Source organism: Caretta caretta, chromosome 21 (assembly GCF_965140235.1).
Source record: "Caretta caretta isolate rCarCar2 chromosome 21, rCarCar1.hap1, whole genome shotgun sequence".
In the NCBI taxonomy this organism is placed as follows: Eukaryota; Metazoa; Chordata; order Testudines; family Cheloniidae; genus Caretta; species Caretta caretta.
Window position 1 is genome coordinate 14,207,466 of NC_134226.1, and position 24,522 is coordinate 14,231,987.

The 24,522-nt window shown below is 53.1% G+C and overlaps 1 protein-coding gene across 6 annotated transcripts in view; it reads left to right on the plus strand.

Annotated features, from left to right (window-relative positions):
* Window positions 1-3,596: 3,596 nt before the first annotated feature.
* PPFIA4 (PPFI scaffold protein A4) overlaps window positions 3,597-24,522 on the plus strand; it is a 168,986-nt gene continuing 148,060 nt past the window's right edge. For 4 of the 6 annotated variants that reach the window (XM_048826501.2, XM_075122098.1, XM_075122095.1 and 1 more), the window contains exon 1: window positions 21,253-21,561. The gene's annotated coding sequence lies outside the window, so the exon portion shown is untranslated. Of the gene's footprint in view, window positions 3,702-21,251; window positions 21,562-24,522 lie in introns of those variants that run through there. The other 2 variants (XM_075122094.1, XM_075122097.1) reach the window with 2 other exon arrangements.

The following is a 24,522-nucleotide window of genomic DNA, read 5'->3' on the forward strand; positions in this document are numbered from 1 at the left end:
ACACAAATAAAATTCTTTTCTGCTTCAAAAAAAAAAAAAAAACTGTACCGTGGAGAGCATGGGGGGGGGCACAGAGCCCCTGGCACGCGGGGGGGGACACGGAGCCCCTGGCATGGGGGGGAAGACACGGAGCCCCTGGCATGGGGGGGAAGACACAGAGCCCCGGCATGCGGGGGGGGGGAGGGGACACAGATCCCCTGGTGGAGGCGGGCGCGGGGACAGAGCCCCTGGCATGGGGAAAGGTCTGGGGGGACACAGAGCCCCTGGCATGCGGGGGACACAGATCCCCTGGCGGGGGGGGGGGGCGGGGACAGAGCCCCTGGCCTGGGGGAGGGGGATGGAGCCCCTGGCATGGGGAAAGGTCTGGGGGGGGACACAGAGCCCCTGGCATGCGGGGAGAGGGAGGGGAGCCACCTTGGTCAGCAGGGAAGATGCGATGTGAGCTGTCTACACTGAGCAAACAGGCCCTTCATACAGTTTCGGAACCCCAGTGTGGCCCTCAGGCCAAAAAGTTTGCCCGCCCCGGCTGTAGTGTCACCGTAGCCTATGGGGTCTGTGATTTACTACTCTGACAGATTTCAGAGGAACAGCCGTGTTAGTCTGTATTCGCAAAAAGAAAAGGAGTACTTGTGGCACCTTAGAGACTAACCAATTTATTTGAGCATAAGCTTTCGTGAGCTACAGCTCACTTCATCAGATGTATACCATGGAAACTGCAGCAGACTCCTTTCTGTTGCTGTAGAGTCTCCACTCCAGGGCTGCCTCTCTAGTGTTTCTAGTGTGGATGTAGCCTTAGATTGGTTTAAATGGTGCAAGCTAAACAGATAGACCCAGTTTAGCCTGATACTAAACTATCCCGGCTATTTGTTTTAGGATTGAGTCCGATGCTGGGTGCTTTCGTGTGACAATCAAAGAAACGGTGCCACCTTGTGGTGAGCAAATTATTAAAACTTGTATTTTACAGGTGACGGGCAAAGGAAAAGAAAGGTTAGGGATAACATTTTCAAAAGGACCCAAATAGCCTGAGCCCCACTGGCTTCAAGAGGCGCTTATGGTCCTACCTGCCGAAGTCACTTTTTCAAATGGGACTTACGCTGCTAAGTGTCTTCGGTGTTGTTGACAATTTTTTGCCCTCGGACTATGCCATTTACAGTAGTACCAAACCATTCTCAGGTTCAGGATCCCCTTGTCGTAGGTGTCTGCACAGTGGAGTCCTGGTCCATGACAAGGGCTCCTCAGTGCTATGGTAATACAAATAATAGGTAACAATAATAAGGTGTGACAGGTTGGTGTTTCTGTTTTTCTTACATATGAAATTCAGGTCTTGTCTACCCTGGAATACTCTGGCAAGTGAGAACTAGTGAAAATAGACAAAAGGCGGAAGTCTGAGCAACTGAGAGGGGAAGGTGTATTTTAGTCATATTGTTCAAATCCTGTTGTCTTGTATGGTTTTGGTGACACCAGTGTCCAATGGCCATTTTGGAGAAAGGCTATTCGACACCTCTGCCCCACCTCAGTTGAAGTGTGGGAGCACACAATACATAGCCTCTGAGATGCCAAGAAGTCCTTTAGCCCAGTGCTTCTCAAGCTATCTGATGTGGGGGACTGGCAGTTTTTTTTCCCAGCGTGCGTGCAGACCGGCAGCTGATGGCTCGCGGACCGGCACCAGTCTGCGGACCACCACTTTGAGTAGCACTGCTCTAGCAGAATTAGGGAACAGAAGACTTGACAATCCTGATATGTACAAGGTAAAAAAGAGCGGGGAGGGAGAATGACCATGCTTTCTCTATAAACCACTGTGTTCCATATGATTTCTTTTCTGCCCCTGTTTCTCAGGATGGTTTCTTTGTGATTGTCTAATATGTTGTTACCTGCAAAGGAGAGAGAGACTCAACAGGAGCTATTGGCAGAGCTGGGGAAGGAAGGAGGTGCCATGCTTAGAGAAGCAGTATGGCCCAGTGGTTAGGGCACTGCTCTAGTACTTGAAAGACTTGAATTCAGTTCCCTGCTCCACCACAGACTTTCTGTGTGACCTTGGGTAAGTAATTTAGCCTCCCTGTGTTTCCCAGCTGTACAATGGGAATAATAGAGAGACAAGGTGGGTGAAGTAATCTCTTTTATTGGACCAGCTTCTGTTAGTGAGAGAGGCAAGAGGCTCTTTCTGAAACAGAGCTCTGTGTAGCTTGAAAGCTTGTCTCTCTCACCAGCAGAAGTTGATCTAATGAAAGGTTTTACTTCACCCACCTTGTCTTTTTAATATCCCGGGACTAACACGGCTACAACAGTGCATCCAGCAGTGGGAATAACAGCCCTTCCCTGCCACACACTTTAATGCATTGAAGTTTGTGACGTGCTCAGATATTACGGTAATGGAGGCCAGCTAAGTACCCAAGATAGACAGTTCCTGGGGATTCAGTGTCCCTTGTTGCTAGGTCTCCCAGCAAAACGTGGCACATTAGAACTAGGGTATTTATGTAACATATTGTGGATGAATATGAATGTGCAGGGAAAGGGCGTGTCTGGGTGTTTGCAAATTACATTTCAACCCTGACAGACACTTGGAGAGGAGCCTGCAAGCGTGTCAGCCGGAGGTATCATACTTTGGGAAGGGCACAGCCCAGACCCATCGATCTAGGCCCAGACATTGGCATTTTACCTGTGACTGACGGCCTGATCCTCCATCCCTAAAGAGCTAATATGCTGCTGTGGTGGTGGTGGTGGTCCTCCCCTTCCTGGGGTCAGGCCACACGCACTGGGAGGAGGAGGATTGAAATGACCCAGCAGGCTGCACATTCAGCCAGGCTTCCCTTTAGCAGGTGAAGAGTGCAGTACAGAGGGAGGAAACACCCTCCCCATCAGCCCCCTCAGTGGCTCTCATCTGCCCTGAGTGTGGTGGAGACTGGGTGGGCCATAGGTCACCTCTGGCCTTCAGTGCTTTGTTCCCTTGGAAGGGAACAGGTAAGGTCTTTGCTTCCCCTCCTGGGGAGGGGCAAGACTCAAGCTCCCACTTAGACTTCTGGTGGAGCTCCTGGCCCCCCACACTGGCCCTTGCAAAGGGGAAGTAGGTGACCACTCCTCCTCTGGACTTTGCCTGTCCCTCTCCATGGGGCTGCCATCCCCCACAGCCCCAGTAGCCTGCTAGCTGGTAGGGAAGTGTGTGTGTGGGGGGGCTGAGAAATCAGGAGATACTGTGTGAATTTTTAAATATGAGTTTAAAAAATCACCAACAGGTTGGGTCCACAATCCATAACCCTGCCCCCCCAACCCCGGATAGAGGAATGGCGGGTCGCAAAGGGGATGGCCACATGGGACATAGAAGGCTTGTTAACAGGGGTGGATCAGGGCCTGCCCTTCCCTGACTTGAGGCACACTTGGGACAAGTCCTCCGGCTGGGGCTTGAAGGCTGGGAGGGAGCCAGGGACCTACCCTGCCCCCCACTGGCTGGGGCCCTGTGCTGTCAAGAAGGGGGGCTAGTACACAAAGCCTCTATGGGAACTGGAAGGCAGAGGGGCTGGGGCAGGGGCGGGGCTACGCCGTGATGAAATGCAGGGGGCGGGGCTTGGGGAGCAGGGCGGGGCGGAGGGGAGTCAGGCAGGGGGCGTGGCTAGAGGCCGAGGGGGCGGGGCTCGGCTCGGCTGGCGCTGCGGCGAGGCGGGGAGCTGCTCAGCTGGCTCCTGCGTCCGCCGCATCTCCGGGAGCCGGTGAGTGATCGCGGGCGGGGGACCCCTTCTCTCGGGGGGCACCGCCCCGACCCCCGCGATCTCTGAGCCGGGGGCCCCCTCTTGTCGGAGGCGGGGGGCAGAGTGCCCTGGGGGACCCTTTCGGGGGGCACACGGCTCCGAGGGAAGAAAAGGGTCTCTGAGCCCGGGCCCCCTCTTATCGGGGGAGGGGGCAGACTGCCCTGGGGGACCCTTTCTCTCGGGGGGCTCAGTGCTCCAGGGATCTCCGAGCCGGCCCCCCCCGTGCTTTCGGGGGGAACACTGCTCTGGGGGGGGGCCCTTTCTGTTGGGTGGAAGGACACATTGTCCTGGGGGGTCTCAGAGCCGGGGGGCTCCCTCTTACCGGGGGGGGGGGCTTTTCTCTGGGGCGGCACACTGCTCCAGTGCTTTCCGCACTGGGATGTCCTGTCATGTCCTCATCATGCCCCCCTTCCTACTAGCCTTCCTGCTGCCGGGAGCCCAGGGGGATACAGCCCCTCTCTGCAGTGAGTGAGCAGCGGTGTGGAGGCTCCATCTGGCCCTGAATTTTCCTGCCAGTTTTGGAGGCTTTTTCCACCCTCTTTTCCTGTACCGAGTTCCAGTGGGCTCTCTCCCACGTTGCTGTGTGAAACGCTCACAGGGGCAAACAGGGAGCCAGGCTAGCTGCACCCCCACGAGGGTGAAACTGACTGGACATGCAGTGCTGGCGAAGGCAGGCGATAACACAAGACTAGAAGGGGAAAAATTATTCCCCACCCTCTCCCAGGTGGCATTAAATACAACATGAAACCATGGAGGTGAACTGCTTTCAGGCGGCAGTGTGACTCTTCAAGTGACACTGTCCCTTAGACTTGATTTGGGTGCTTTTAACCCCTGTCCCCTCGGGCACTGGGGCATCTCCGCTGGGGCATTGCCCGCATTTGATGGCAATGTTTCAGAATCGCAGCCGTGTTAGTCTGTATTCGCAAAAAGAAAAGGAGGACGTGCGGCACCTTAGAGACTAGCCAATTTATTTGAGCATAAGCTTTCGTGAGCTACAGCTCACTTCATCGGATGCATAAATAAATTGCAAAAAGAAAAGGAGGACTTGTGGCACCTTAGAGACTAACCAATTTATTTGAGCATGAGCTTTCGTGAGCTACAGCTCACTGCATCGGATGCATACCGTGGAAACTGCAGCAGACATTATATACACACAGAGATCATGAAACAATACCTCCTCCCACCCCACTGTCCTAAATTGGTTAGTCTCTAAGGTGCCACAAGTCCTCCTTTTCTTTTTGCAAATTTATTAGAGCATAAGCTTTCGTGAGCTACAGCTCACTTCACTGGATGCATTCCAATGAAGTGAGCTGTAGCTCACGGAAGCTTATGCTCAAATAAATTGGTTAGTCTCTAAGGTGCCACAAGTCCTCCTTTTCTATTTGATGGAAATGAAACTGAGAGCCAGGGTCATCTGCGTAGGAACAGAGGCATTGCCATTCTAGGTCAGACCCAAGGTCCATCTTGTCCAAAGTCCCGTCTCTAGCAGTGATCCCACATCAGATGCTTCTGAGGAAGCTGTAAGAGTACCATAGTAGTCAGAGGTGATCCGTCATCAAAGCCCTTAGTGTCTCGTAGTGACAGTAGGGCTAGGAACCAGGTGGGCTTGCTGTGGGTACCTCTCTCAAATCTTTGGGCTTTATCTGAGAAGAATGAGTGAAGCCAGCTTACCGTAACTCCATTCATCCCTGTAGGTGAGCCCTCAGGGCTTCATGGTCAACAGTGTCTAATGTTAGCAACAGATCCAACAATCCTAGGAGATTTTCAGCTTTTGTGTCTACGAGGATGTCTCCTATCTGACCTGCCTCTGTACCTTATTCTGGTTTTGAGTCTAAATTGGGTGGGGGCTAGAGGATTGGTAGAGACCAGGTGCCACTGATGTGCCACCAGTTTCTCAATAATGGGTCTTTTAAAGGGACTGTTCAAGGCAGGAAGCTGACAAGATTGTTCACACCAAGAAATGGATTCTGGGGCAGCGGCTGCCCTGGTTTGTTCTCAGAGTGTTTGGGGCTAGTTTATCAAGGTGTGGATGGTAGTTGGCTGAAATTTGCTAAGATTTGCACAGGTTCCACAGCTGGATGGTGTCCTGGGAACTTACTGGGCCCAGGACATCTTAACTGAGACGGTCTTCACTAATCCCACTTTCCAGAGGGGGTGGAGATGATAGCAGCAAGGTTGCTATGCCTCTGATGAGTCTGCCTAGGCTGGACATGGAGTCTCAGGTGGCACCAAAGACCACATGAGAGAACTTTAAGGTTTTCATGATGGACGTGAGATCTTGTTATCTGCATGGGTATTATTGGAGACTCCAGTGCCAGACTGGACAGCAGCTCTTATTGTTCTGCTAAGGAAGCCAGTGAACTTCTTGGGATGGTCCTATTGCCACTCGCTTAGCAGACGTGTGGGCTCAGATGGCTCTACCTCCTTGGTGGGGTGCCTCCGTGTGGTGTGAGAGGAGGCCATATCATCTCCTCATCTCATTGAGCAGCCCCTGGACTGAGCTGCTCTGGTTCTGTACTGGTGGTGGTTTCCTGCCAGGTCTCGGTGTGATACAGCTGTGTGTTTCCTGTGGATGCTGCTGCTTTTATTGACTGAACTTGTCTTGCTTTGCTTGTTCCTGAGAATCAGGCTGCTGATCCCGTTTTGCCACAGAGATCAGACAGGATAGTCTCGGGAGGGGTCTGGAGAAAGTGTCTGCCCTTGGTCCCTTGCTGGGATATTTGCCTCTGTCTACTGCGGGAGGAGGGAACAGGGTTGGCTTGGTGTGTCTGTTCTCAGACTTTGTCCTTCTGCAATCTGTCAGAAGCCTGGGTTTCAGTGAACCTCCTGGCCCCTTGCTGGTACAGTGCTCTGGAGGAGTGTGGATGTGCCTGAGTACACAATGGCTGTGTGGGGGGGAAGTTGAGGAAGAGAGGATAAGTCCTGGGGAGAGCGGGGGCAGGTTCGTGGGTTATAAGGTCCCTGGTGGCTCATGTCACCACGGCATATTGCAAAAGAGATTGGCTTCCTTGCCAGAGTCCAGCCGCAGAGATGGGAATTTTGGGAGGAGAGGAACAGAGATCGAGCCCTGAAGCCCATGATCCTGTTTTAAGGCCACCTAACCCAGGTGTCTAGTGCATGGGGACTTTGATGCAGGTACTGCAGCTGTTGGAGATGGGGCAGGAGGAGATGTGTTTAAAAAAAAAATTATGAACAAATGTCTGGCACCACTGTCATCATCTGGCACAATTTACCCTGGTAAAGTTCTGGTTTAATCTCCTCCAGAGAAGAAATATTAGATTCTTCAGCACACAGTGAGAGCCTCAAATCTTGTCCCCTAAAAGAAGGGGTTTTCTACTTTGGAATATCTGATCTTCTCTCACCTGCCACCTCCTCAGATAACTTGCAAACATGGACTGGGAAATCTCTGAGCCATTAATTGAAGGGGTGGCATGTTGAATCCTCAGCAGAGCTTTTCCTTCAAGTGTTTGAGCTAAATGTGTGAACAGAATCAGGGTTTAAATGGTCTGGGGGCTGCTGCGCGCACAGGCTTCCGCTGAGGTGACTAATGGCGTGAGTTAAAACCGATGTAGTTATTTTGGTGCAAGCTGTGTGGGTATTCGTGGAATAAAAGTAGCTACAGAGAACGGAGGCCTTGTCTGAACACGGAAGTTGCACTGGTAGAACAAAAACTGGTTTAAATTGTAGCTTGAGCCAAACAGGTGCAAACCCTTGTGTGTACTCTCTGATGTTGGTTTAACTAGTGCCTGTGAGGCTATACACAGAAATAGCGAAATGGGTTTTCATTCATACTCGTTATTTCAGTGCAATGTTGTGTGTGGACCAGTTCTATTTGTCCATCCTCCTCCCCCGTCACACACCCCTCTCGCTATCTAATCCATCGTATTTATGGTGATGCGGGACATGGAATATATTGCAGATCGTGAGGTGCTCAGATACATCATTATGAGAGGCCGGGTGGTGCTGTTACCAACCCTGCCACGCGCAGACCAGCTCCAGCAAGGGGGCACTTTGAGTTGAGCGCGGTAATTGGACAGGCCGCTGTCATCGGCCCAACGCAGGGCCAGCTGATGGGCATGTGCTGTGGCAGGGTGACAAGATGGGAGAGGAGGGCTGGCTGATGGGCATGTGCTGATGGGTGTGGTGACAGGATGCGAGAGCAGGGCTGGCTGATGGGCATGCGCTGTGGCAGGGTGACAAGATGCGAGAGCGGGGCTGGCTCCTGTGTGCTCTCATTCGCGGGGTGCTGCCGAAGCCGCTAGCTGACTGCGATCGTGATGCTACCCCAAGTGCTGCTGTGTAATGCTCTGTGCCCCTGCAGTGGCTGGTTGGGAAGTGGCTCCCCTGAGTGAGCGCCGGTGGGTGACGTTGATTGCTGCATTGGTGGAGCGCTTGGCTGCCCCCAGGTGAGTGCAATTTCAGGGCAGGAAATGCCAAACTGTGCACCCAGCTCTCTCTGGGGGAGGTGATCTTGTGCCCTGAGCAGATAACTGCCTCTGTCTGACGTCCTGAAATAGCAAACCCTCTGCTGCGTGGCTGGGGAGGAGGCGAGGCTGCTGCTGGGATTGTGTGCTCCAGTTTCCCATGATGGAAAGGGTCAATCGCCTTGGCGGGGCTCACGTTGCGCAGCTCTGTAAGAGAAGCCGACCTCTGTTCAGAACTGCCGCCCGCCAGCCTGGTGCTGTGCGGAGAGAGGGCTCTGCTTTCATTCTTGGCTTGCAGTGAGCAAAGCCCAGACTTCTTTCCCCACCCCAAAGCATAACTCAAGACATGGCTAATACATGGGGACGGGGCAAATCTGATCTGCTGGGGCCTTGACGTCCCTGTTATACCCATGGGATTTCTGTACCCCGTAACACATCCGAGAGATACGCTCACTTAAAGAGGAGTCCTCTTCATGGCCGGGGGGACGGGCTTGGGCATCAGATACACTGAGCCCTAGCTCCCTGCTTTGAGCCCGCTGTGCCCCATCGGCGAATCTTGGCAGTCAGTGGCTTTTCCTGTCCGGAAGTTGCTAGTCAGATCCCATCTGCTGTGTGGGCACGGACACAGATTTCTACCTGTCGGTTAGTTTTCTGCATCAGGGAACAGCATCCCCTTGTCCGGGCTCTTCCTTCGTAAATCAGGGAAAGAGCTTGTAGTATTGCTGGGGAATGAGCATCGCGAGAGCTCCCCCGGGGGTACCTGAATTTCCAAACCATGCCCTAGTCTGACTCCCCATTCTTCTTACTGTTGTCCTAATGCCCAGAAGCCCCAGGCATGGACCAGGCCCCCCTTTTGCTAGTGCTCTACAGGCACAGATCAAAGACCGCCCCTGCTCCAAAGAGCTGACAATCCAAGTAATGCATCAGTCTTTTCTATAGCCCGGTGCTTGGCATCCGTAAGAGCTCTCTGTTTAGTACCTCCTGCTGCTTCTCTCCCCTGTGAAGAGTCAGAAAAGGCACCCGAGCTTTCTTGGCTGCGGCTGGTTCAAGCTGCCTGCTGATTTAGATCTAAGAGGGAGCGACTTGCTTTTCCTGAGCTGTTCAGGCCAATGGTTCTCAGCCAGGGGTATGCATCAACTCATCGAGAGATTTGCCTAGTTTTACAACAGGTGACATAAACAGCACTAGTGAAGTCAGTACAAACTAAAAAAAGAACAGGAGGACTTGTGGCACCTTAGAGACTAACCAATTTATTTGAGCATAAGCTTTCGTGAGCTACAGCTCACTTCATCGGATGCATTCAGTGGAAAATACAGTGGGGAAATTTATATACACAGAGAACATGAAACAATGGGTGTTACCGTACACACTGTAACCAGAGTGATCAGGTAAGGTGAACTATTACTAGCAGGCGAAAGGGGGTGGGTGGAGGGGGAACCTTTTGGAGTGATAATCAAGGTGGGCCATTTCCAGCAGTTGACAAGAACGTCCGAGGAACAGTTGGGGGGAGAGGGGGATAAACAAGGGGAAATAGTTTTACTTTGTGTAATGACCCATCCACTCCCAGTCTCTATTCAAGCCTAAGTTAATTGTATCCAGTTTGCAAATTAATTCCAGTTCAGCAGTCTCTCCTTGGAGTCTGTTTTTGAAGTTTTTTTATTGAGGAATTGCCACTTTTAGGTCTGTAATCGAGCGACCAAAGAGATTGAAGTGTTCTCCGACTGTTTTTTAAATGTTATAATGTTACAAACTAAAGTTTCACACAGATAACGACTTGTTTATACTGCTCTATGTATGATACACTGAAATGTAAGCACACTATTTATATTCCAGTTGATTTATTTTATACTTGTATGGTAAAAATGAGAAAGGAAGCAATTTTTCAGTAACAGTGGCTGTTACACTTTTGTATTTGTATGTCTGATTTTGTAAGCAAGTAGTTTTTAAGTGAGGTGAAACTTGTGTGTGTGTGGGGGGGGGGGGGGGGGTTAGCATGATGCAGAATAGTGAGATGGGTTCAGGCAGCCTCGTTGTGGGGCATTGAGGTGCCATGAGAAAGGACCTGGGGATTACAGTGGATGAGAAGCTGGATATGAATCAGCAGTGTGCCCCAGAAGGCCAACAGCATATTGGGCTGTATTAGTAGGAGCATTGCCAGCAGATCAAGGGAAGTGATTCTTCCCCTCTATTCAGCACTGGTGAGTACTGTGTCTAGTTTTGGTACCCCCCACTACAGAAAGGATGTGGACAAATTGGAGAGAGTCCACTGGAGGGCAACAAAAATGATTAGGGGGCTGGGGCACATGACTTACGAGGAGAGGCTGAAGGAACTGGGCTTCTTCAGTCTGCAGAAGAAAAGAGTGAGAGGGGATTTGATAGCAGCCTTCAACTACCTGAAGGGGGGTCCAAACAGGATGGAGCTGGGCTGTTCTCAGTGGTGGCAGATGACAGAACAAGGAGCAGTGGTCTCAAGTTGCAGTGCGGGAGGTCTAGGTTGGGTATTAGGAAACACTATTTCACAAGGAGGGTAGTGAAGCACTGGAATGGGTTCCCTAGAGAGGTGGTGGAATCTTCATCCTTAGAGGTTGTTAAGGCCTGGCTTGACAAAGCCCTGGCTGGGATGATTTAGTTGGGGTTGGTCCTGCTTTGAGCTAGACTAGATGGCCTCCTGAGGTCTCTTCCAACCCTAATCTTCTATGATTCTATGAGGCAAGTGGCTTGCTTCAGAAAAGGGTCCATGCTTGGGTGTGCTAGACCTTCAGGTGGGGAGAGTAGCTAGCCCTCCCCATGTCCTCAGTCAGGGAAGAGCCCACTAAAGAGCACTACGTTCGAGGAGCAGACGGCACGGGAACGGCAACATCCATCAGCAAGGCGGGGCGGGAAGCACAGGGCATCACTTTCCCCCTTCCAGCCCCAATGCTCCTTCTTTGAGGCAGGACCATTTCAAGAACTGCCTCAGTGCACCTCTTCCCACCCTGTCCTAATTGCCCTAGCACTGGTGATGGGTGCGGCTGGAGGCTCTTGGCTCTCCTTAGCCACCCTCTCTTCTCCTTGCTGCTGCAGTTGGGGCCCATTCCTGCTTTCCTTGAGCACCTGTCTTTGTGTATCTTCCAAAGATTTCTTTGCACTCCTCTCAGGCCCTGCACAACCTTCTCTTCCCCGCCCCTGCACACTCTGCTGCTGGTTTTGGTCGGCTATCTTGCAGGAGATGGTGTAGCTGAGGTGATGCTGAATATCTTGTCGCCTTGTTGGATTTTGATCCCCCCCCGCCTCCCCGCATGCAATGCTGTGAAGTCGTTTTTGGTACCATCTCCGATGAGCTGCCTTCACTCCCTTTCAGTTCTTCTACCCCTCGGGGAAAGGGAAGTGTTAAGTGTGAGAGCCACATGGACAGATCTTGCTTTTCTCTCCGGCTGCGTTGCTGCTAGAATTTCTTTCCCCTGAAACTTCCCACAGTTGCTACCATGGGCATGGTTCCGTCAGGGGAGCCCTGGTGCGGAGCGGTTGCTGGCAGTCTACCTGTTGTGGAATGAACAGCAATGGTGATCGCTGGTGCCTAGAGGCTGAATTCAGCACCTTCCTTTGGTGCTCCTCCTCCGGAGACCTGCTGGAGCTGTGCCGTGTGTGAGGCTGCCTGGATGGGGCCAGCTTGGTCACCTTCCTGTGGACTGACTTGACTGCAGTGCAGTTCTTTGCAGTTCTCTTGGCTGGGTGCACAGTGCATGTCAGTAACATTTCCTGCCCCCACCTGAGGGTGGCATTGCTGTGTCAGTTAGGGCTCTGCCCCAGAGCGGCCTAACATGATGCAGTCAAATGGCTGCTGCCTTCTGGTATCTGCTTACTTGCTTATCTTGGTATTTTGTTAGCTGGGGCGTGGCGTAGGCTTGTCTACACTTTAAACTCTGCAGTGGCATAGCTGTAGGTACTCCACCTCCCCAAGAGGCGGTAGCTAGGTCGATAGAAGAATTCTTCGGTCAACCTAGCACTGTCTACGTGGGGACGTAGGTTGGCTTAACTATGCCCTGAGCAATGTAGTTACACTGACCTAATTTTCTTGTGTAGACCAGGCCTTGCAAAGGCAACTGTCTACCCAGTGGAGAATAATAGATGGCCTACTGCCATTGCACACCTTGTAGTCAAAAGGGGATTGAATGCCTGCCCCTCCATCTGTGCTTCTCACTTCCCTCGCCCTCTTGTTGAGATGCAGTTGGCACACTGAGCTTTGCAAGGTGAAGGACTCTCACGTCTAGCCAGGCTTTGCAGACAGACGGGAGGGGAGGGCACGCAGGGCTGAAGGATGCTTTGCAGCACACATGATCCTCTCCTGCTGAGCTCATTTTGGACCTCAAGATGTGTGGCTGGAAACACGGGTATAAAGCTGGCAGTAGACTGGATTTCCCCATGTACTGGTGCTCTGTGAACAGTTACAGTTGGCAAAGTGCTGCTCTGATCTGCAGTATGGCTCTGGGGATAGCACAGGGGATGGGTGAAATGGGGACCAGCTGAAGTTGGGAAGGAAGACTTGAAGTGGGGGAGGGCTAGGGGATGTGATGCCTGAGCCCCTGAATGACTCTATGGTGTTAAACAGAATTTTCGCTGTTGCTTAGCTGCCTTCTCCCGTCTCAGAGGATCTTGCAGCATTAAACAATGGTTGTGGAGAAGTCCTGGAGGTTCCTTCTGCTTAGAAACAGTTGTCGTCAATACTCTCGCCTTGACTGGGCTGCAAAGGGTGGTTCCAGGTGCTTGCTGGTATTGTCTGGCTTTTAATGTGGTGGTTTTGTGTTCAGAGTGAAGATGTGCAGAGAACAAAGCTCCCACTTCCCTGCTGATCCTAGCGACCCTGGACCTTTCCAGGGAGCTGGGCCCATCGTCCACCATGCACGTGTGGTACTTGTCTCCCCCCCCCCCCCCCAGGAGTCATCAGCGTTGGAGAGGAGGTGTAGTTGGCCTGTATGGCTTCGGAGGGGTGGGGGCAGGGGCAGGGAACTCCATGCTTTGAAAGGGCTCTTCCATTCTCGCCTCCCAGTTGGTGGTCAGTCTGCAAATGTCACCTGAGCTCGACGAACTCGCTGAAGAGTGAGGGAGTCCCTGGTGTGGCTTAGTTCTGAGATCTTCTCCTTGGAGGTAGGCTGCTGTGTTTATGACTTTCAAGATGAACCAGCTGCCCTGATCAACCTGGGGCCTTGTCTTCTCCAAAATGTAGAGACTTTGGCTCTTTAGTCAGTCATAAAAATTACCAGACCCTTCCCACCTCTAAGCTCTTCTCTGGACTTCCTCCAGAAGGTGTCCTCCTGCAAGGCAAGGTGCCCCAACTGGACTCAGTCTTCCAGGGTGCAGCGTCTCCCTGTTCTTCTGTAGCTGTAAAATACCTTCTCTCCTCTTGTTTATAATAATGGTTGTTTTGCCGCAGCCAAGTAACCTGTTACATCTCTGCTGCTACTGCGCAGGGGCAGGATGACCCAGTGGTTAAGATGCTAGCCTGCGGCTCAGGAGACTCTGGTGCAATTCCCTTCTCTGCCACAGACTCCTTGTGGGACTTGTGGGCCCGTCACTTAGCCTCCGTGCATCTGTAAAACAGCACTGCCCTGCTCGTAGGGGTGTGTGAGGGCACATATGCTAAAGACTGTGAAGTGCTCAGATCCTGCAGTCAGGGGGACCTTAGAGAGCAATGCATTCTTGCTCTTCATAATGCTGAGAATCAGATTCTTACATCCTTCTGGTTGCCCAGAAATGCCAGTTTTTTTTACCTACCAATGCAAAAGATTCCCTTGGGATTTTTTAGCTTAGTAAAAGGCATCACCTCTCCTATTTCCTGCCCTGCCATCCCCTGGCACCGGAATCTTTCCGACAACTATCCGCTAATGATAACAGAGGTGCTAACAATATTTCTATCTTTAGTGTTCCTGACAAACTGAAAGTTGAGTCACAGCCCTGCTGTTGAAAGAACAGGAGGACTTGTGGCACCTTCGAGACTAATGAATTTATTTGAGCATAAGCTTTCGTGAGCTACAGCTCACTTCATCGGCTGCCCTGCTGTTGATAGCCATTGATAAACCAAGCGGAAAGTAACCTGCCTTGCCTCAGCCCCAGAGATTATCCCCAGTCCCCTGTGACTTCTTCATAGTACTGCTCTTATAACGAACTCTTGCTTTGGTTATTTAACCTGCCTGCTCCCCATAGACATGGTCTGAGACAGTCGATTCACGTGTTCGAGGGTGATGGTCGCCTTTCCCCTCTTACCTTTAAAGCTTTGGACAGAGAAAGTATTTCGCTCTCTGTTATTGTGATTCCTCTCAGGCTGTGTTGGGGGAAATAACTTGATCAACTGGGTTTTGTTTAACTTTAGTCACCGGGTTTTAAAAATGACCTGATTTAGAGCAAAGTGTGTCTTTTGTGCTTTGTAGCTTAGAAATGACTTGGCTCTCTCTCTCTTTATTTATTTTTTTTTTGCACTTTCTCTCGAAAGTAATTTTAAATCTTAAAAAACCAATCAAAAGTATTAGCGTTCGCAGTTACTTCATGTTCTCTGCGGGTGCTGGCATCTCTTCAGCACATGGCCAATAAATTGAATTCTAAGAGCCCTGCAGTGAGTGGCCCAGGCATGCACTCTGAAGCCTGTTCCACACACACGCACGCTCTCTCGAACCTGAAAATACCGGCACTTTAATTATCAAATGACTTGGCTCTTGCACAGCCACCATTTTGTGTTTTACTGTTGCCGTGAAGCTTAGCACGCTACATCTGCTACCGTGTGAAGGGCCATGTCAGGGGTGGGCAAACTTTTTGGCCCGAGGGCCACATCTGGGTGGGGAAATTGCTTGCAGGCCTGGGGCAGGGGATTGGGGCGTGGGGGCGGAGTGCGGTGTGTGGGAGGGGGTGCGGTGTGTAGGAAGGGGCTCAAGGCAAGGGGTTGGGGCAGAGGAGCGGTGTGGGGTGTAGGAGGGGGCTCAGGGCAGGAGGTTGAGGTGCAGGAGGGGTGTGGGGTGCAGGCAGGGGGCTCAGGGCAGGGAGTTGGGGTGCAGGATGCGGCAGGGGGCTCAGGGCAGGGAGTTGGGGTACAGGATGCGGCAGGGGGCTCAGGGCAGGGAGTTGGGGTGCAGGAGGGGTGCGGGGTACAGGCAGGGGGCTCAGGGCAGGGAGTTGGGGTGCAGGAGGGGTGTGGGGTGCAGGCAGGGGGCTCAAGGTAGGGAGTTGGGGTGCAGGATGCGGCAGGGGGCTCAGGGCAGGGAGTTGGGGTGCAGGAGGGGTGTGGGGTGCAGGCAGGGGGCTCAGGGCAGGGAGTTGGGGTACAGGATGCGGCAGGGGGCTCAGGGCAGGGAGTTGGGGTGCAGGAGGGGTGTGGGGTGCAGGCAGGGGGCTCAGGGCAGGGAGTTGGGGTGCAGGATGCAGCAGGGGGCTCAGGGCAGGGAATTGGGGTGCAGGAGGGGTGTGGGGTGCAGGCAGGGGGCTCAGGGCAGGGAGTTGGGGTGCAGGATGCGGCAGGGGGCTCAGGGCAGGGAGTTGGGGTACAGGATGCGGCAGGGGGCTCAGGGCAGGGAGTTGGGGTGCAGGAGGGGTGCGGGGTACAGGCAGGGGGCTCGGCAGGGAGTTGGGGTGCAGGAGGGGTGTGGGGTGCAGGCAGGGGGCTCAAGGTAGGGAGTTGGGATGCAGGATGCGGCAGGGGGCTCAGGGCAGGGAGTTGGGGTGCAGGAGGGGTGTGGGGTGCAGGCAGGGGGCTCAGGGCAGGGAGTTGGGGTACAGGAGGGGTGTGGGGTGCAGGCAGGGGGCTCAGGGCAGGGAGTTGGGGTGCAGGATGCAGCAGGGGGCTCAGGGCAGGGAATTGGGGTGCAGGAGGGGTGTGGGGTGCAGGCAGGGGGCTCAAGGCAGGGAGTTGGGGTGCAGGATGCGGCAGGGGGCTCAGGGCAGGGAGTTGGGGTGCAGGAGGGGTGTGGGGTGCAGGCAGGGGGCTCAAGGCAGGGAGTTGGGGTGCAGGATGCGGCAGGGGGCTCAGGGCAGGGAGTTGGGGTGCAGGAGGGGTGTGGGGTGCAGGCAGGGGGCTCAAGGCAGGGAGTTGGGGTGCAGGATGCGGCAGGGAGCTCAGGGCAGGGAGTTGGGGTGCAGGAGGGGTGTGGGGTGCAGGCAGGGGGCTCAGGGCAGGGAGTTGGGGTGCAGGATGTGGCAGGGAGCTCAGGGCAGGGAGTTGGGGTGCAGGAGGGGTGTGGGGTGCAGGCAGGGGGCTCAGGGCAGGGAGTTGGGGTGCAGGATGCGGCAGGGGGCTCAGGGCAGGGAGTTGGGGTGCAGGAGGGGTGCGGGGTACAGGCAGGGGGCTCAGGGCAGGGAGTTGGGGTGCAGGAGGGGTGTGGGGTACAGGCAGGGGGCTCAGGGCAGGGAGTTGGGTGCAGGAGGGGTGTGGGGTGCAGGCAGGGGCCCCAGCCCCAGGGCTCCCCGGCCCCAGCGCCGCACCACTCCGGGGAGCAGCCGGCACCACGTCCCTGTGTGGCCCCCTGGGGGGGAAGGGGGGTGGCACAGAGCTCTGTGTGTTTCCCTCTCCTGTGGGTACCTCCCCCGAAGCTCCCATTGGCTGTGGTACCCTGTTCCTGGCCAATGGGAGCTTTGGGGGAGGTACCTGCAGGCAGGAGGAGTGTGCGGAGCTCTCTGCCCCCCCACTCCCAGGGGCTGCCGGGACATGGCGTGGTCGCTTCCCGGAGCAGTGCGGCGCCATGGGGGTGGCAATCCCACGAGCCGGATCCAAAGCCCCGAGAGGCCGTAGTTTGCCCACCCCTGGGCCACATCCTGCTCTCTGTATATAGTACTTCAATAATGCACTAGCTCTAGCCATCAGCACAAACTGTTTATTATTTGTATGATCGTAGTACCTAGGAGCCCCAGTGCTGGCCCGCGATCCCATTGTGCTAGGCGCTGTACAAACACGGAGCAAGCGGACGGGCCCTGCCCCATGGGTCCGATTTGGTGCCGCGCCTCCAGGAGGTTCAGTTCACCGGGAGTGGGGAAAAGATCGCTTTGTGCCTTCTGGGCTGTACCATGAGCCAGTATGGCCCCGGACTAAGTTTAGAGCAGCCCCCCAGTAATCCATCCTGTGCTGTGGCCCAGTCCAGAATCCCCACAGCGTGATGCTCTGAGCTTGTCCCCCACGCCGGAGCTTGTGAGGAGCAGTGGCATCTGCTGTGTCTGGAAATTCTGCCTTGGCTAGCTGCAGCCCAGTGCCAGCCCCCGTGTGCTGTGAGGGCACTGCGTAGGGGTTGGAGCAGGGGACAGAATCTGCTCCATGGCTCCAGCTCTATCCAGTGGGAAGAGCAAAGGCTGTAACTCTCTTGAGCTCTGCAAGGCAGGGAAAATCAGGGCAGGGAGAGAGGAAGAGTTTACCGGAGGGCCTGGGTTGCGGGGGGATGAGTGGTGGTGGGCAAAGCTGAGGGTCTTGTAAAGGTCAAGTTCCTAACTGGCTTTTCTTGAATAAGCAGACAAAACCATCACGCACTTTAAAATGTTGTTCAAGGAACATTGCACTGAAAAACCCCAACCAAAATCCCATGCCTTTAAGCCACGTGCATGGAGAGTTCAGAGAAGGTAAATATTCACAGCTCATCCAGCCTCGACTCTGGCATCGCCTGTCCACCATCACCACCTGTTGCACGAGGATATGCTTGTGTCTGAGCTTTGGAAGTCACGGACTAAAAATGCCGTGTATCGCATTCTATACGCATTGACTAGCTGGCCATTGTATCATGCGTGATACCATTGTAGTCTGACACCTTTCTCGCCATAGTAAATAAGTAATGTGCTAGCCTGGCTTGAGGTCTGTGGATTGGATGAAGGTGGATATGTGGTTGTATCTGGATGGCTGGTCTCCAGTGCTCAATGTGAGGGGAAGGTGAATGGTACACTGAGGTTTCCAGTTGGCAAATGGAGGATGGATGAGTGGATTGGGTCTCTTAGCTAATGGTGGATGAGTAGAAGGATATTGTCCTTGACCATGTGTGGAAAACTAGATGGGTTCTTGGCTGTAGCAGCTTGCTGTGGTGACAGGTTGAGAGTCTGGCGTGTGACAGAAGTGCTGGGGTCTGTGGCCCAAGCCAAGTGGGTGTACTTGAGGATGCTCTCTGGGCCATGTATGGTGGGTAATAACTTGAGGATTCATAGCCCATATTGGAACTACATGTGATGGCTGGAGTGAGCAGGTTTCTGGACAATGTTAAAAGCTGGGTGTGCATATGGGGCAAAGCTAAGATGACATGCATATGATATTGCAGTTGGGTTCAGTTATTTGAGAGACTGTATGAACTGGGAGGATATTTGGCTGTTTCTCTGTTTGTTTCCATAGTGATAAATGTTTGGTGTTTAAAAATGGTAACATTCATCTTAACTTGACTATCAAGTATCAACCTTAAAGGGTTTTGCTGTTTGTACAGCGCCTAGCACAATGGGGGCCTGGGCCATGAATGGGGCTCATAGGTGCTACCACAACACAAATAGAAGAGGCACAAACTTTAACTGACATGATCTTGGAGAAAACCCTGGGTCCTGGGGATTGAAGGAGTCCACACAGTCCCCACGAGGCAAGGAAACTCCGGGTACTTCATCTTTTAATCTTTAACGGTGGGTAGCTGGCTGAAACATACCTGGCATCACAGTAACCCCTTGCTGTGTGCAGGTTCTTATCGTGGTGGGATCTGGATCCTGCCATCTGGGAGCAATTCTCCTGTGAAAGGAGAGGATCCAGTGGCTGGAAATTAAAGCTAGACACACTCAAACAGCGACTAAGTGCTCCATGAGTTGGGCACCTGGAAATGAGACTGGATGTCTTCCAAATGCTCTGCTCGTGCTCAGCCACAATTGAAGGCTTGATGCAGGAATCCGTGGGAGGAATTCTCTGGCCTGTGTTATGCAGGTGGCCAGACCAGATGATCACAAAGTCCCTTTTGGGCCTTAATTTATAGGCGTCCTATGTTGGCAGAGAGACAAGCTTGCTAGAAATAATGAGCATTTGCCCCACTCCCTGGCCTCTTCTGGGGTTCGTTGGCCTGCATGGACAGTAGTGGGCTGGGGGACAGAAAAGCCTGAATAGGTATGGAGCCCTCCTCATTCCAACTTTGATCACAAATGAGGCTGCAAAGAGGAGTGTGAAACCTGTCTGAGGGTTTCACTGGGTGGCTGTTGCATCCGGCAGGACTCAGATACTCCCTGGAATGCTAAATAGCTCTGAATGAGTTCAGACGATGCGTGGCCACCCAAAATAGCTCTGGTGGAGGAAGCGGACGTGATTAGGAAGGTGAGGCTCACTGCGATAATTGTATCATGCAGCTTTTTTCCTTGACTCTACAGAATGAGCTGACAAGGGCTTTTATCTCACTTAGGTGCTTATCTGCCCCCTGTTACCATAGTATCTGAGCAGCTCGCAGCCCTTACTGTATTTATCCACCCAGCACATCTGTGCGGTCGGGCTGTGATGTTATTCCCACTTTACAGGTGGGGAACTGTGCCACAGAGGGGGTAAGTGACTCACTCAAGGGCACAGAGGAAGTCTGTGGCAAAGCAGAGAATCTAACCTGGGTCCCAGACGAGCACCCTAACCACTAGGCCATCCTTCTGCCCAAGCAATGCACAATATACTATGGCCCTCGGCGCTGCTGTCTGCCTTGAGCACCTCCATGGCGGATGTCCTGCATCAGTTTGGAGAAGGCCTCCTTTGTGGAGGCCTGAATTTCCAGGAACAGTAGGTTCCTCGGTGGTACCAATATCTTAGTAAAGAGGCTGGTCTGAGTCTGTTCCCCCAGTCCCTCCTGGGGCTAGCTCACATGAGACATTCCCTCTGGCTGCTTCCCCCAACCTCTTGGTGCCCAGGGCTGCAGATGCCAGCTCCCTGCTCAGTGGCTTCTCTAGACTCTTCTGTAACTTGGACCCTTTTCACCCCTCCCAGCCTTCCCCTCCACCTGGCCTGGCGTCAGTCTTCCTCGGCTGCTGGCTCTCGGGTGTGGGCAATGACGCGGCTTACCAGGGGCGCTGGAACAATGTGTACGGTGGGGGGATGCTGCGAGCCATTGAACCAGACTGTCAACCCTGGATAGGATGGAAACCACGTCAAGCCCAGGGGTGCGGCAGCCCCCTTAGTTCCAGCACCTACTGCTTCCCTTTGGACAGGCTCCTGTTGCAGCTGCCAGGCAGCCTGTCCCCCTGCTGCACCCAGTAGCCTCTCTCCCCTGGCACCAGCTCCTTGTTCTCCAGCAGCACCCTTCCCCTAGCCTCCCTGTGTGGCTCGCTCTCTGGCTTGGGCATGTGGAATGTTTGTCACGGGAGTATTTAAACTTAGGAGCTCGGAGGGCTCCTGCATGGTCTCTGGGGTGGCTCTGCCCAACCACTTCCTTCTCCTTGTCTCTGCCCCCCGCCCCATTATTTGCATTGCTCATTGTACCCGGGATCCCAGTCATGTACCTGGGCTCTGCTGTGCCAGGCGCTGTACAAACACAGAAGAAAAAGGCAGTTGCCTGTGGAGCTTGGTCTCGTCGCACTGCCGTTTCCTCGAGCAGCTTCCCTTCCTGCCCCTTGAGGTCTCCGTACCCTGCTTCTCCTGCCATGGTCCTGCACCACTAGCCCCACAGAGGCGACTGGGACCCAATTGTCCCTCGCTGCCTCTGCCCTTGGCCTGCTGGGCCTCTCTTCAAGGTGAATTGGGAGTTTGCCCAGGGGTCGTGACTGGCTTCCTAAAGGGTCCGGTGTGGTCTGTTTGACCCCATTGGCCTTGGTGACCGGGGTCTGAGCTTTCAGAGCAAATCCTAGGGGAGAGGTTAGAAAATCCCTCCGCTCCTACAGATCCTCCACAGATTTGGATGAATGCTAGACTCTCCTTAAGGGAGGCTGTTGGGGGGAGAGCATCCGGCAGCCAGTCCTGCGGACCTGTGGTGTGCCAGATCTTTCCCTGTGAGTGTATGCTGGGTGTGTCGAGGGGGTGGATTTGCTAGCTGCAGTTTCTGGCTGGTATGAATCTGGCTAACAGCTAGCATGGACTGCGAGCCAGGGAGGAGAGGGTTGAGAAATGGGGGGGCTGGGGAAGGAGAACGAGGGGGCACGTCCGTGCAGGTGGCTGCGGCTTGCTGCGCTGTGATGGAAGCAGGCAGGCAGTCGGTTCTGGGTTCTAAAGGGCATGGCAGAGCCGCGGCTCAGCTGCTAGCTTGCCAAAGGGGCTCCGTGCTCGGGGCATCCCTGCCAACGGGGATAGTGGCGAGTGCTCTTCCTGACTGAAGGAAGGGCTCCTTCGCTGCATGGGGACCTGCCTGCGTCTTTGCGGGGCTGGGTTCACTTTGCCTGCCTCCGCTGAAGGGGAGAGTCCTGTGAGCCACGGAGGAGCTTCCAGCGAGGTCCTGCGGACGGGAAGTCGGCTCTGGGTACCGCTGTGGCTTTGGCTGGTTTGTTTTCCTTTGTACATTTTAACACTGTAAGATGGTGAAGTGGGTTATAAAGAGCCCTGCCACTGTGCAGCTGCGTCTCTCATCGCAGGGTTGCTCTGGCTGCCTTCACCTCGCACTTATCGAGATCTGTAAAAAAAAAAAAAAAAAAAAATGCTCGTATTGTTGGATACAGTACAGAGCAAGATGGTCTGAACCCGGGGCGTGCTCTGAGAGTTTGAACAATGAGGCAACCCCACAGGCTGTGTCTGCCTCCAGTGCTGAGCTGATGGAAGGAGAGGGAGGGGTTGTGGGGTGTGTGTGTTTTTATGAAATCCCTTCAAGTCTCCCAGGCTGAGAATTGTATCCACAAATGCAGCTTGTGAGCATCTGGGGAAGAGGTGATGGAGATGCAACGGGGAAGGGAGCCGGCGATGGGAAATCTAAGCTGTTGCTGTGTGTAGCCACTGTTTGCAGCTTGGGCGGAGCTGGGTGTGTGTGTGTGTGTGGGGGGGGGGAATCATCAGATTTAGTAAGAAAAACAGGAGGGTTTCTTGGTAAGAATGAGTAAAATGGGAGAGTAAATTGGCCAGGGTCTAATAATGTCTCTCTGTTTGTTTGTCTGCTGGGTAGGAGCTGGAATGAGGGTGGTCTGTGAGAACTCCTCCCTCCGGTGTGGGCACCTGCTGTACAGCATGCTGCTTGCCAGGGCCAGGTCAGATTTCACAGCATCAGCTGGGCTGCAGGGTTGTGGCAAACTGTCTTTCCTTTGTGCCTGTGGATTCACAGATAAACGTACTGTCTCTGTTTCTCTGCAAATCATGTTACAGGGAGGGACCATGGCCGGGGGGTGGGGGGGTTAGTCAGGAGCTTGTCGTGGTTGGGGGTCTCTTCCCAGCTCTGCTACTGTCTCCACACACAAGTCTTAAAGGGCAATTGTTCCCTGAAAAGTGACCGTATAACGGGCCTCCCCAGGGTCTTGTCTCCCTCCCTGGGTATGTCTATGCAGCTCGTGAAGGTGTGATCATAGTACAGATAAGCATACCCGTGCAAGCTTTAATCTAGATAAGGTGACATGGGCTAGCAACCAGAGTCCAAGCCTGCCAGGGACCCTGGATATAAACTCTAGTTGCTAGTCCGTGCTGAAGCCCATCTTACCATAGCTACACTCCCTTTGTTACCTGTGCTAAGTAGAGGAGAGCTGGCATGGGTATGGCTACCCGTGCTTCAATCACACCTTCACTTGCAGTGTAGCCGTTACCCACTGAGAGAGAGAGAGAGACACACACACACAGTCTAGCTGCCAGCCCTACAGACTTCCCGGGATCGGAGACTCACGCTGGTGTACATTAGCTGAGAGGTGTACATTAGCTGTCCTCACTGCAACTCATGCATCCACTAACATGCTCCAATTTGGTGGGAAAAGATGGGATGAATCCAGTGATATAAGTTTCTGAAGTCTGCCCCTTGCACACTTAAACAAATCTGCGGTCCTGCTGAAGGGTGTCTACTTTAAATGCCCCAGGTAAAGCAAAAATCCCTCCATTCTTGTCTCCCTAAGTGACCGGATAAAACAGGTGGGCCTTATATCATGCCATGAAAGTCAAAGACTGAGACGGATGGGAGAACAAGGCTGAGGGCCCTTCACAAAGTACCCAGTCAAATGTGAAGACTGTTAGCAAATGCTCTCTGGTTTATATGGACCGTTGTGGTGGTAGATTTGGAGAGAAGTGGCATGTGAACCGCTGGAATGCATACCATTTGGGGCTTCATAGCTCTCAACCACCAACACTGTGTTTAGCATGGTTTCCTTTGTCCTCTAGATGTTAAGACTGTAATAGTCAGTATCACTCTTTTCTTTTTCCGAAGATCAGTACTACATTTGCTGATTTCCTGTCGTCTTGTTAGCACTTCAACAGGCTTGTCAGCCAGCTTGTCAGTTTTCGGATGGGCATTACCCAGTGTGGCTGACTTTAGATGTTCTGAGCTTCCCAGTTGTATCCTCTCATCACTTGCTATTTTTAGATAGTCTGGACAAGTAGGGTTTAAGAAAAGTTATCTCTAGAAGAAGACTAGTTTGAAGGAGTTCAGTGGCCCAGCCATGTTCTCCCCCCTCCGCATTTATTAATGGTCCAGTTTTCTCCCTTGTGGTATCCTTTCCTTCATATCTTCTTGTCATTTAGCGAAAAGGCCCAAAAGTTTTCTTTTTCGGCTGCCTTAATTCAGTCTGCAGGGATGAAATACTTAATGATGGTCCTTGTCTGATTGTCTCACCCTTGTGTTTTAATTGCCAGGTTTTTTTTGTTTTGTTTTGTTTTTTAAGAACCTTGTGTCTTTGAGGACGAATCATGAAGCCACACCAGGCTGGTCTGTCTATACTAAGGAAAATGCATTATGTGGCTGCTGTTCCTAGTAATATTACCTAGCTCTCTAGGTGCTTTTCATCCGTAGATCTCAAAGCACTTTACAAAGAAGGTCCATATCCTCATCCTCATTCTACATATGGCAAAACTGAGGCACTGATAGGGCAGTGATTTGCCCAGTTTCACCCACAGGCCTGTAGCAGAGCTGGGAATAGAAACCAGATCTTCTGAGTACTAGGTCAATGCTCTTTCTACTAGGCCACACTGCCTCAACTGTGTTCCCTCCCACCAAGCTAAATGCAGTCGTTTTTTTGGATCCTGGACTGTGACAGACATGGTGTGTTTTGAAATGTGCCAGCTGATCGTGGATCGGTGGCTATGTTTCAGCAATACGTCTGCCATCCTCCGTACACATTACATGTTTTAGTTACGTGATGCATTTTCCCTGTATAGCCAGGGCTGTTCGCTGCTGCTTGTTCTCTATTAGAATTCTCATTGCGCCCTAACTGAGACCCAGCCCATGTCATGGGATTTCCCTGGGCCCTTCCTCTACTGGAGGATTGTTCGTCTTCTTCCCATTGCACCTGACTCGCCGATGACATTTCCTGAAGTCTGATCC